Here is an 11,657-nt window from a genome sequence, read left to right on the forward strand (position 1 = left end):
GATTTGGCCGAGTTAAATTCAAGGGGTTTGTTGAATATATAAAGGAAATGTTGTCCGAATTTCTATAAATGACGTGCTAGATTAGGATTGGATTCCTAAGTACCTTTAGCTAATGTTTGGTACTTACTGACATTGTTGTAGATCTTGGGAAGCCTGAGACTTAGGTTTGGAATATCTTAAGATGCGGACAAGGTATGTAAAGTTATCCTTTCTTTCTTTCTTTTGGGATGATTCATATGAAACGAACAAACGACGAATGTATAAGTTCCTATTCTTAGAAACACTAGGATGGTTAATGTTCTTGATTTCCATAAGCTATTTCATATGGCTTTGATACGTGTCTATGATTCTTGAAGTTCCTTTTGACATAATTCATCATGACGTTCGAGGGATACTTGATATGACTGTCGCCATTGATACTCAAGTGTTAATTCATTCTACTTATTCTATTGAGTCCCTGATGTTGATTTAGTTTGTATATGGTTGCTCACTACTCTGCTTGTGCATGCCTCAATATGTCTTTCACCGAGTCCCGGGCCGGTATGTTTTCGTGCACAGTTTCACTGCATTGTTCACCGAGTTCCTCACTAGAGGGCCGGGTACGGTATATATATATATGATGATGATATGATGTTGTGATGTTATGATGATATGATGATGTGATTACGGCGCCAAGGATGGCATGTGATGACTTTATTCACCGAGTCCCATAATGGGCCGGATATGATATATGATATTGATATGCATGAGTTACATTTCATAAGGCAAATGTATTGGTATTTTGAATGTCATACTTGTCTCCTGTGATCTCTATTTGATTCATGATCCTCTTTATTGTATTTCATGCTTTATATACTCAGTACACATCTCGTACTGACCCCCTTTCTTCGGGGGGCTGCGTTTCATGCCCGCAGGTACATGTACTCGATTTGGTGATCCTCCAGCTTAGGATTTCCACTCAGCTGTCTTGGAGAGCCCTATTGTTCCGGAGCCTAGACTTTTGGTACAGATCTTTTGATGTATATATATGTTTATGCAGGGGTACGGCGGGGCCCTGTCCCGTCATATTTTACTATCGATACTCTTAGAGGTATGTAGACATATTTGTGGGTTGTGTATAAGTCTTGTTCAGCTGTGTCTATATGGCTTACGTATGGTATTGACATGTTGTGACAGCCTTGTCGGCTTACGTATGGTATTGACATGGTGTGGCAGCCTTGTCGGCTTGCGTATCATATTGACATGTAGTGGCAGCCTTGTCGGCTTGCGTATCATATTATATATTGGTTAGCTGCGACTCCTCAGGAGACAGGTTATGATATGCGGCGTTATGAATCTTTAGTTGTTTTCATAAGTTCCATACAATTCTTAATTTTAGTCTGACTAGATCTAATAGGTACGTATACGGGTGTCCAGCTCGGGCACTAGTCATGGCCCACGGGGTTGGGTCGTGACACTTCAGTCATGTTCATGAGGCTTTGTAGACAAATTCCTGTGTACAGCTTAGTTATGTTTTGTTAACGGACATGTTGACGTCGTAGTCCAATTGCTCGTATACGTATGTATAATATTATAATTATAGTTGGACTTCTTGGCCCTATTTTGCCATTTGAGACATAGAGGACGCGAGTTATAAGTTGGTTCGCTTCGTTTCCGTAGGGTGCCGAGTGCCAGTCATGCTTCACTGAGGTTGGGGTGTGACAAAGTGGTATCAGAGCAGGTCTATCATAGGGTTGTCTGCAAGCCGTGTCTAGCAGAGTCTTATTTATGGTGTGCAGTGCACCACATTTATAAACAGAAGACTGCAAGGCATTTAGGAAGCTTTCGTTTCTTTCCTATCTTAGATCGTGCGATAGAACCATGATATAAGGACTCTCTTTTTCCTGATCATATGTTATGCTCTCAGTAATGCCTATGAAGAGAAAAGCAATAGCGGCCCAGAAGGGCAAGGCAGCGGCCGGAAGAAGGAATGAGCGGGAGTTGCCGGTAGATATAGAGAAAGGCGGGTCCGAGAATGATGTCCCATCCCAGACCTCTTATATCCCAACCGCTCCAGAGGAACATATAGGAACTCCAGCACCCACAGTTCCCCCACCTGATGCCTCGGGTTGGGAGGTACGAGAGGCTATTCGATTGTTGACTCAGATAGTAGCCGATCAGGCTCAGCGGCAGGGTACAGTTTACGGAGACAGAGCCATTAGTGCCAGAGTTCAAGACTTTCTTAATTTGGCCCCTCTATAGTTCTTCGGGTCGAAACCAGAGGAGGACCCACAGAATTTTATAGATGAAATACTGAGAACATTGCGAGTGACGCATTCTTCAGACACCGAGTCAGTAGAGTTAGCTTCCTACAGATTACGGGATGTGGATGTGTATTGGTATAATTCTTGGATGTCCTCCATAGGGTCTAATGCACCCCCACCCGTGTGGCAGGAGTTCGTAGATGCTTTCATCGACATTAGTTGCCACCAGAGGTTCGTCGGGCGAGAATAGATCAATTCTTGACTTTTATGCAAGGTAACAGAAGTGTGCGGGGAGTATAGTCTCCAGTTTAACACTTGAGCTAGGTATACTCCCTCTATTGTAGCAGAAATGGAAGACCGAGTGTACCGGTTTGTGGCGGGACTTGAGCCACATTTGATTAATGAATGTTCTACAGCTGCTTTACCTGATGGTATGGACATTGCCCGTATCCAGGCATATGCTTAGAATCTAGAAGATCAGAAGAGAAGGCAGTATGATGATTTGAATGAGGGTCAGTCTAAGAGAGCTAGATCTTCTAGTCAGTTAGAGGATGTCAGAGGTGGGTTTAGGCTCCCACTTTCAGCTACTATTATTTCTTCACTATCGTGGAGGCCACGTTATGAGAGTTCGGCTTATTCTGAGCTAGCTCAGAAATCGAAGGCTTTGGATTTTCAGCACTGGAGAGAATCAGCGCATATGAGGATGCCCCCTCCACGATGCAGTCCGTGTGGTAGAGCCCATTCTAGATGATGTCGTCAGGGCTCTGATGTATGTTATACATGTGGGGATTGAGGAAATTATATGATGGATTGCTCGATTAATGATAGAGGTGGTATGGCTCAGCTTATTGGATCAGTAGCAGCTTCAGCTTCCTCGGTACACTTCCAAGAATGAGGCCCTCAGACATCAGTTAGCAGAGGCAGAGGTAGAGGTGGAGCATCTAGCTCTGGCGGTGGTCAGAACCGCATGTATGCTTTGACTAGACATCAGAATCAGGAGCAGCTTCCCTATGATAATACGTGTATATTTACTGGTTAAGTGCAGTTATTACTACTTATGATGGTTGGTGTGGTATTGTGTACTTTAGATTGCTGTGTCACAGGTTGGTAGTCTTATAGTTTCCGAGGAAACTCCGCTAATATTTCCATAGAGATCCCTAAGAGTTTAACATTCGAGGACGAATGTTTTAAAGGGGGGGAATGTTACACCCCGTTTTTCATATGTGAGATTATAAGTGTTTATCTTATGATTGTGAGGGTTTAAGTTCATATAATAAGCTATGGAAGGATTGAAGGACGAGTGATTTAAGGAAATTAAGTTTGTTTGAACTTTGGAGAAAATATAAAGGGCAATTTTGGCCCAACTTGGAGAGAGAATATCTTTTAGTATATGTGATGTTTTAAAGCAAAGCAAAAGCCTAAGATAAAGTTGGGGAAGTCTAGTTTCCAAAAGAACAAATCGCTCATCGATACGGGATCGAAGTAAGGAGATATGGACGTTACAAGTCCGGCTGGAAGGCCAAGAAATTGCTCTGCACGAATGCGCTAAGAAATTTTAAGGCGGTCGAGACCGACTCTGGCGAAAGCGCCTAAAGGTGGCGCGATCGCGCAGAGCAAATTTTGAGTCGGTGAGACCAGATTCTAAGAGGACTATATAAGGGGGATTACCCCCTCATTTTCAGTCCAAAACACCCTAAAAATCTCCTAAATATTCTGGAGAGTTCCCCTAACTTCGGTCCACTTAATTTTATCGCTAACTAAGTGAAATCTCTGGATTTAGGTCCGGACAGCGTATAGTTGTGATTATCATATTGTATTGCCGGGAAACTGGGCTTGGATTCAAGGTGGTAATTGAAGGCATTGCAGTTCTAGCGGGTGAAAGGTATGAATATTCCCTTATAAGTCTTCATTTTACGGAGGAAAAGTTATTAGATGATCGTATGGGTTGAGAAATTGGATAAACCCTCATATGGGATGTTTATGGAATATATTGGTACTGATAATGTTATTGTTGATGTTGGTATTGTTGTTGTTGGTTTCTGGATTGTGACTTCGGGCTAGGCATATAAATAGAGGAGACGCTGCCCGAATTTCGACAGATTTGAAATGGATTTTAATTGAAGGGTTAAGACAAGTGTATGATGTTGAGCCTAACAATAGAATGAATGGTTTTTGTCACACCCCGACCTTACTAGGGTGTGATGGGCACCCGACCCCATATCTGGAGCCGAGCGAACCCGCTGACTCTTATTACATAAATAAACTCTGGAATCAATTCAGAATAAAATGCATATTAAGCTCTCAATATATATTTTTTTTTAGAGTGTATCATCATATGGAACGCGTGACATGAAACGTAATAACATATTGACAGGCGAAGCCGTCTACAAAGCTGACGCTCTATACCCACGACTCTGTCTGCAAAGTCTCTAACTGCAATCGGAAACCATGGCACATATACACTGACTCGGCTACACTCCCGGGCTAACTGGAGCTCGCCAACTTCGCTGGAACATCTTCTATAAGGGCCTCAGCTCATCTGGGGTCAGTACGAGCAATGTACTGAGTATGTAAGGCATGAACGACAATACAAGGAGAGGTACCAGTGTAGATAATCACAAAGGAATCATATGGCATCTCATATGGAACATATCATGTCATATCATATCGTGTCATATCATATCATGTCATATCATGTCATATCGTATCATATCATGTCATATCATAGCATATCATGTCGTATCATATCATATCATAGGGAGTCATATAGCGTATCATAGGATGATTGAGATACCTGTACATATGAATGCCACTTAGGGCGGAAACCATGCATGCTTATCGGGTCATATCATATCATAGCACCGAACAAGTCGGCTCGCCCACATTGCGCCGAAATATGTCGGCTCGCCCATATATCCCGCGTCCGGGCATCCCGCGTCCGGGATGATAATGCCAGCTGACCAGGTGGCGATGAAACACGTGTCCCTTCCCCATATCCCCATATACATGTATCCCTTCCCCCCTCCCATATACATTTATAGCATGCATAAGAGCCCAAGGAAAGTCATGTGTCTATCGGAGTGACGTAAGGTCGGTAACCTCCGATTGTATTATGGAATCATCATGGTCGTCATGTCACGCCTTGAAGGAACAATTATAAGGCGAGACTATCAATGAAGAACATTATCTCGGGAAAACATAAAACAGAATCATAACATATTACTTCATATACTTTAAAACCTTCAAAATAGTCATTATCCAAAAGTAGCTTAACATTTCATATCGTCGTATTCATGGTAAGAACATATCCTTGGCATATTCGTCATAGACACTTTCTCATGTCTGGCTTCATTATTGTCATCATAACTCCGTAGTCGTTGTTTTAGTTATAAAAACTTTCAAAATCGTAAAACTTGGATTTTGGAGAAAAATGTATATTTTGGAAAACATTTATAACTTTTGGAAAGGAAATCATGGTTTGAATTCATAACTTCTAGCTTTTGAAAACAAGGACGTTATGGGGAACATTTATAAGACTACATCATAGGATTCATGCCATAGAAAGAAAAGGGCTTAGCCTTAACATACCTGCGCCGCGCCTTACTAGCTACGCTTATTCGTACAACTTGTTAATCTACAGTCAAAGGAGTTCACACATTCATTAGATCCTTTGTCATATACTTGCCTTGACCTTTCAAGCACATTCATTTATATTCTGCCGAAATTTCGGCAGCATCTCCCCTGTAAATACACCACCCCCGAGATTCTAACTCGGCCAAATTTAGCAACAACAATCCGAGAATGGAACTCGGCCAAACCAACAACAATATTAGGAATTCATTCTAGCAACATTCCAACATTTAATTCAATTCAATTCACATAATCTTTCAACGACTCAATCCACATATTACTTTGCCCGAAACCGTCCAATTCAACAACAACCATGCATGTGATCATCATTCATGTATGCTAACTTCAACAACGACCTCCATTCTTCATCACATAATCCATAACAACGACAACTAGAATGTCAAATAACATCAATTTACCTTAGCTTACCAAAACGCCTATTATTTGACCATAACCACTTCCTACATATTTTCATGCATTTTCATCCATCTTTTCTATATATTACAACAACAAACAACATACTTCATATAATTAATTCAATCCTCTCACACAACACAACACATATACACGGCCAACACTACTCCATACGGCTACCATTCCAACATATTATATTCATGGTTTTTCATTCATTTTACATTGTGGATTTAACCATACAACAATTAAACTTCTAAATAAAATCATTTCATCTTGTCTACACAATACTACACATATTCGGCCATACAACAACATTATACACATCTTAATGAATTTCACCCATTTCTCGACATTACAATCACAACCAACATACTAAATACTCTTAATCCATTCTTCCTACACAACACACCACATGCACCACACGGCCACATCTCTATATGCATGTTTTCATGTTTTTCATCCCTTTTACATTATAGAATTCATAACACAACAATCAAATTACTAAATAATATTAATTCATCATTTCAATCCAACACCACATATATTCGGCCAACATACAACTCACCACAACTTCATGAACTTCCTTCATCTACACACTCTACAACATACACAATCATCTATAACATATGAAAATAAGGTTTAACCCTTACCTTAGCACTAGTTCCTTTTCCCGGCTAGAACCTCATTTTTGCGAAACGAATGATTCACTTGTTCCAACGAATACTCCACGTTGTAGAGAACCTTCCACTTACTATAAAAGCTTGAAAGAAATAATTTTTCTTGATCAAATCTCCCATGGCCATGCTTGGCCATACCTTGGCCGAACCCTCTGTCTTTTTTTTTTTTTTTTTTTGTTGTTCTTTCTTTCTCTCTAATTTAATTATGAAGACCTCTTATGTATATATATATATATAGGTCTTCCATCACTTATCCATATTTGCAATTTAGTCCCCCAATTATGGTCACATGCCCCATTTCTTTCTTTTCTAGAATTCTCTCCCTTTTTCTTGATTTTTCTTTTCTTTTCTTGATTTTTCCTCACTTGGTCAAAGAAGACCAAGTGTCTTCTTTCATACACTTTAGTCCATCTATATTTACACTTTGCCCCCTTCACATATAAAATGGCCACATGCTCCTTTCTTTACTTACTTACTTATTTATTTATTTATTTATTTTTATTTTATTTTTTCTAGAATTTTCTTCAACTTTCTGAAATTACCATTTTACCCCTAGCCTTCCATAATATCACCATGGTTCTATTTTGCGAATTTCCTTTTTCGCCCTCAACCTTTCTTAATATTTCCATAATACTAATGTTGTGAATAATATTTATAACCCACTTGTTCATTGAAATACATTTGGAAGATGGTCATCCCCTTAACTTCGTTACGACTGCCTTGGAATATCCGAACGTATAAAATACGGGATATAACATCCTCCTCCCCTTTAGAACATTCGTCCTCGAATGTTCAACCGATCTTATGGGGTGTCATAATACTTCGGGAGGATCTCTTTTGTGGTCGTCCTTTCCTTCAGGCTCACTCCTTATCCTTTACCTTATTTCTTTTATAATCGTACTTCTCGGTTTTTTTTTTGTTTTGTTTTACATGAATTTTCTTCCCGTGTCATGGGTTTTCTAATTTGGTGGGCCAACGTATTATCCTTGTCTTTCTCCGATCGTCTCTTTTCTGTTACTGTTTCGTGACCATATCTTAACAAAAGCCACACCTTTAGATTCTTACTACAACTCTTCTTTAGTCTCTTTTCGTATCTCTCGATACAGGTATACTTGTCTTTGACTTCATGTGGTGGTGCTCATTTCGTTCATCGTTATTCCTTGTAAGCCTAATATGGCCTCCCCCCCTTTAAGGGGTCCCTTATATGCCAATAGGCATTTCACTTGCTTAGCTCTCTTGCTCGTAATTCTTCCTTGACTACGTGTTCGTATTGTAGCTGTGCGTCCATATTTCTTAAGCGTTCTGCTACTTTTCTCTCAGCACAGAACCCTTACAACTTTCACTCTCCCTATCCTTTTCTATCCAACCTCTAGGCATATTACTATAGCTACATACTTGTCTTTTTTTTTTTTTTTTTTTTTACAGATCTTTCACCTCAACACCATCACCATCCTGAGCATTCTTTCCCTTACTTCACATTCCTCTACCCTGGTCACCATTCTCTTAGACCTACTTGTTGAAATCAACTCTCAACCTCCCCACATTTCTCCTTGTTTCCTTTTACCTCACTCTATCTCCTCTCACATGCCTACTTGAATTTTCATCCTAATGGTCTCGTACTTTTACCATCAATTTCTCGCGGGGGTTTCACCCACTAAGGTTTTCTTAACTTTCACCTTTTCCAATATTTAAGCTTTCTATCTTTCATTTACTCACTCTATTTCTTTTCCGAGTATCGTTATACTAGAATTTCCAACCTCAACCTATAGTAAAATAATAACAGCTCACTCGCAGCACTTGTACCATTTACTCTCGCTATTACTCGGGCTTCGATTTCCTTTACTCTATTAACGCCTTTTATACCGTAGCTTCGGTTGCTGGAACTCACATGCCCACCGATACAATCATATATGGGACACGCTACACCTTTATACATATATATATTTTTACTATCAACTAGCCCACAACTTACTTCCAAACGCTGTTCAAGCCTAGCCTAATTTCAGGGCTATGATGCATTTTCTGTCTCTTTACCGAGCTAGTCTGCCTCGTCCTGCGCATCTTCCTATGGTCTCCACCCATCCCGTATATCCTAGTTTTCCTTAGAATACCCTAGTTTTTCATTTGTCCCTTATGTCTCAATTTATAGAATTTCTTGCCAACTTCCCAGGGGGTCACCCATCATGAAATTGCTCCCACCTGAGCACGCTTAACCTAAAAGCTTCACTGAAATTCGGTGCCTTAATGCCGATATTTTCGCGTCCGCTTCTTCACATGACCTTTATTACATGTTTTGGAGCGAGTCGAGGTTTTACAGGCTCCAAGGCACTTTCGTAACGCGTCCTTCTTTCACAATTACGGCTTTACCCTTTTGGTTCCCGATGTTCATCTTCCGCCTGTGTGTATGGCAACTTCCTGTCCTGGACTTCTAGATTCCCGATGATAGCGACCCCACCTTCGTCGCCACGTCCAAATCCATAACCTTTCTGAACCAACGCATTTCACTTATTGCCTATTTACAGTATTTCCTTTCCATGCTTCCTCCTGTGGGGCGTACCCGTCCTGGCCGAACCTCCTTTGCCGTTCCTACTATTCAAAATCTGTATGCGGCCAATGTCATCAATGCCTCATAAAACGTATGACTACATGGCACATCCCCGCCATACAGTACTTCCAGTTCAGGTAACAGAACAATTATGTCAGGACTTACCTCTATAAGCTTCCACAGCCTCGTTCGCTTCCTTTCGTTGTACGTATAGCTCGTATGGGGAAATCTTATTTCTTATGACTTGGCTCTATCGCACGATTTAAGACTGAAAGAAGGTCAACAATTCCTAAATGCCCCGCAGCCTCCTGTTTATAAATGTGGCCGGCTTCACACTCATAAACAGGACTCTACTGGACACGAATTTGCAGACAACCCCTTAGACCGACCTGCTCTGATACCACTTTGTCACACCCCAACCTTACTAGGGTGTGATAGGCACCCGACCCCATATCTGGAGCTGAGCGAACCCGCTGACTCTTATTACATAAATAAACTCTGGAATCAATTTAGAATAAAAGGCATAGTAAGCTCTCAATATATTTTTTTTTGGAGAGTGTATCATCATATGGAACGCGTGACATGAAACGTAATAACATATTGACAGGCGAAGCCGTCTACAAAGCTGACGCTCTATACCCACAACTCTGTCTGCAAAGTCTCTAACTGCAAACGGAAACCATGACACATATACACTGACTCGGCTACACTCTCGGGCTAACTGGAGCTCGCCAACTTCGCTGGAACATCTTCTATAAGGGCCTCAGCTCATCTGGGTGTACCTGCGCGGCATGAAACGCAGCCCCCGAAGAAGAGGGGTCAGTACTGTTATGTTCCGTGTTTTTGTATAATTGGAAATCGAGAAATAATTAAGATTTGTGTGTTATAAGGAAATATTTTGATTTTAGTGAATATGACTATGTTGATTATGGAATCATTAATGTTAAGACATCGGGGAAGGCCGAGGGTAAATTTGGAATTTCGGAAATTAGTTTCGGAAATTACATAACGGGGCGTTTTATGAATTGGGCCAAGAAAATATAGCACAATAATTGAGGCCCAAAGAGTTAGAGGTGGCCGGCCATAGCATTGGTCCAAGCCCACTTTTAAAGGGTCATGTGCTATGCACATGACTCCTATATGGATATATATCACCTACACTTAGGATTTATCAAGAACAAAAACAAAATTGAAGAACACCAAACAAAAAGGGCTCTCAGCCGAAGGAGAGAAAAGGAGAAAGAAAGAAATTCCCAAGCTTTGTTGTTAATCCAAAAATATTAGTTTCTACATAATTGTGAAGTACTCAAGACCCTCTTCAACGGGGTATAATTAGTTTGACACAAGAACTCCGTTTACGACAAGTCGGGTTTTCAAGAAAAGGTAAGAATTTTGCCCCTTTAATGTTATAGAATTGATATGAATATGTTAAGGATTGAGAATAGACGAGAATCCCGTAACTTTGATGTATATAAAAAGTCGTGGGTGTGTGTGTGTGTTTGGTGTTGGAGCCGTGGCACTTATGTAGTGTAAAGTGATATGAATTGATCTTGTTTAGTTTGTATAATGTGTCGTTGTGGCCTTTATGTCGTAAATGATTGATTGATGAATTGGATTGGCGTTGGAAAATGATTTCGGAACGTTATCGGAAAGTGTATACCTTTGGTATAGTTGTGTATATCATTGTATGTCTAAGGTGCTAAAGACTTTAAATATGATTTATGGTTGATGTTAATGAATTCGGAATGAAACGACGCAAGTTAGAATGTTCGTCGTGACTTTTGGTGTTTTGAAAGAATTATGGAATGTAATGGATTTTGGGCAATTTCGTGTATGGCTTGGAATGTATTTGGAATGGGATGGCATAATCTTGAATGAGTAAATGAATACAATAATATGGATATAGATTTGGAATTTTGAAGTTTGAATGAAAGATTTCCAACTTGCGTAGTAAGGTAGACTTTTGAAGTTTGAATATGGTTTATATTGTTTGATGATGTATTTTGAGCCGAGCTAAGTCTCGGGGGTGTTAGATTTATAGGGGAAATGCTGCCGAAATTTCGGTAGACAAAAATGAAGTTAATGGCATTTTTAAGCCTAAGAATCTCAATTGGTAACTTTGACCATTTGCAGATCTCAGACGAAACG

The sequence above is a fragment of the Lycium barbarum genome, chromosome 12 (assembly GCF_019175385.1).
Source record: "Lycium barbarum isolate Lr01 chromosome 12, ASM1917538v2, whole genome shotgun sequence".
Taxonomy (NCBI): Eukaryota; Viridiplantae; Streptophyta; class Magnoliopsida; order Solanales; family Solanaceae; genus Lycium; species Lycium barbarum.